A 2,564-nucleotide genomic window follows, 5' to 3' on the forward strand; every position below is an offset into this window, starting at 1 on the left:
GAAAAAGATACCCTCTCTCCAGAAATTTCTTATGGGGGTGGAGGATGGGACATGAGCTTGAGAAAAGGGTATTATTAAAAAGAAATCTATAAGCAAACAAAAGAGGGCCCTGCCGACATCGGCGCTTGTAATTTAGGAGTAGCATTCATTCAATTCCTCGAATGTGAGAGGAGAGACAATTACAGACAAAGGAGATGAAAACTACCAGGCCTTACATCATCTTCTACGTACCGAGTGCTTACATTCGAGAGCATAGACAAGAATTTTTTTTTTTTTCAGTTGATCATTCCGCTGTTGGAATATTGGAAAAAGTAGCGGGCCACCTTCCATAGTAAGGATTCGAAAAAAAGACCGTCTTGTCAGGAGTGGGATTCGAACCCACGCCTCCAGGGGAGACTGCGACCTGAACGCAGCGCCTTAGACCGCTCGGCCATCCTGACTCGCTGGAGAGCGAGCTTGCTCCGAATTTATTTGTGTCTCTACCCACACACCAAGCAGTTCCGGATGCGGAACCCTTCCGGGCAGGAGTGGAACGAGCGCTCCTTCGTGAGCCGCGAGCGGGACGCCGGCCGCGGCGTCCCGCGCGCAATAAATAGCACCGGGCTCCGGGCGCGGCCGAGTGGCACCTGCCGTGCGACCGCGGATTCGATTCCAGGCCCCCGGGAGGGGCGGGGCGGGACGCCCGGGGAGAAGGGCGCCCTCCCCCCACAGGGGGCAGAACCCTGCTGAACTCGTGGCACCGTGTCGCCGGAATACGCGCTTTCTCCCGGGAGGTTTTGGGCCGCGGCAGGTGCGCGCAGGCTGCAGCCCCGCCCGCAGGCGCTCGCTAACCCTCCCCCTCCTCCCAGCGGGCGCCGCCCGGGGAAGCGGCGTTAGCAGGCGGGCGAGTGGAGCTTCTCGTTCTGAATTCGTTGAACTCTCTACACTGAGGATTTGCCGGCATTACTGTGTGGGTGTTCTGCGGGGAACAGAAGAAGTTTCTGCATCTAGTAAACCTGGCACAGGGGCCCTCGACGCCAGGCCTCTACTGCAGCAACTTCTCTAAGCACACTTCACGTCTGATGGGACCTACCTCGGGGTTTCTTGTCCAGTGTTAGCGTCGGGATGCTGTGGTCAGGACATCGCCGACGGGGAGTCGGGGAACCTGACCGTGAGTTTCAAACAAAGGACTAGTGAGTCAACTGCCTGGAGGCTTGCGGACAAGTCGTTTGGCCCGTGTTGACCTGAGAAACGGCTTTCCTAGACGCTTTACAGTTTCATCTAAATTCATTTGAAGAAATACAAAGCTTGGGCGCTTAAATGAAGCATCAAATCCCCGTCCCCAGAGAACCAGTTAGACGCAAGTAATTCTCAGTCTCACCCAGACCTACCGAGTCAGACATTTGGGGGGTAGAGTCCAGGAATCTGTGTGTAACCAGCACTCCAGGGGATTCTGAGATGTGCCCAGGTTTGAGAGTCACTGGCTGGAGGCACAGTAACCCCGCAATTCTTACCAGAGAAACTGCTCTGGCGTGAGCAGGTGCCATGCGAAAGCGCGCTCATACTGGCAACAGCCTCCCCGCCTCAGACTCATCGAATTGGGGTGCCTGAGAGTTCCACCTGGGGACTGTATTCCTTACGGTTTCCCCTTCACCCCCCCCCCCCCGGGTGTTTCTAGTGTGCACCCAAGTTCGAGATCATTACTTTAGGATTTAGCTTCCGAAAAAGGCTGAATCCCTTAAGGGTGAGGTGGAGGGGCCGCATTCAGAAAACGTGTTCAGGCCTCCGTGGCACAGGGCTCTGGCCCCAAATATTGGTAAAACGTGGTGTGTCGCCGGCCAAAGCACGACTCGCGGGGGCTGTTCATAGGCTCCGCGTGTGTGCGTGTCCACCTGCGTGGGATGTCTGAAGGTGGATCGTGGGAGATGGCCAGAGATGACCATCAGCAAAGGAGGGTTTCCCCCGGCACCTGAAATGCCGGGGCCCAGCCTTTCCCAGAGATAAGATGGAAATGATCCAGAGAGCACATTCCAATCCAATGGTCGGCGTGGTTGCATGGGAGCATTTTGTGAAGACGAATAGGTCTGTCCGGGACGCAGATACGCTTTCCGGGTTCCAGAAGCCCAGCAACACCCAGGCTCGTCTCTTTTAGGAGATTCGGGAATAAAGCCAGAACATCCGGAGACTCACCGTTGCCTCCAGGCCCCGGTAGCCGGTGCCAGCTGGAAAAAGAGCCTCAAGGCTCATCAGATGAGTTCTTCCTCGAGGGTGTGCTTCACGAAGAGAGGCTAGAGCTGGGGGTGGGGGTGGGGGGCGGGGGGGAAGGAGGAAGGACACAGACGTTTCCTAGGAATCTGCTCTCTGGTTCGGACTGTGCCTCGTGACCGTTTTCCTTGAATGGTCAAGGAAATCATGGATCGTGGGGAGGCCAAGAGTCCTGGGGGGAGGGGAGGAGAGTCAGAGAGCTGATTAAAATCTATGGCTGTCTGTCCTTCTGTTCTCAGAGACGGGTTCTTGTGGCAGCGCCGTCTGTTCTCGGTGAGGTTTCACAAATACGTCTCCGGACACACATTATACGTTACACC

The 2,564-nt window shown here is 56.0% G+C and overlaps 1 non-coding gene across 1 annotated transcript; it reads right to left on the reverse strand.

Annotated features, from left to right (window-relative positions):
* Positions 1 to 357: 357 nt before the first annotated feature.
* On the reverse strand, positions 358 to 440 carry TRNAL-CAG (transfer RNA leucine (anticodon CAG)). The gene has a single exon. It is a non-coding gene; the product is annotated as a tRNA-Leu (tRNA).
* Positions 441 to 2,564: the final 2,124 nt, after the last annotated feature.

This window comes from Prionailurus viverrinus, chromosome B2, assembly GCF_022837055.1.
Source record: "Prionailurus viverrinus isolate Anna chromosome B2, UM_Priviv_1.0, whole genome shotgun sequence".
NCBI classification, from domain to species: Eukaryota; Metazoa; Chordata; class Mammalia; order Carnivora; family Felidae; genus Prionailurus; species Prionailurus viverrinus.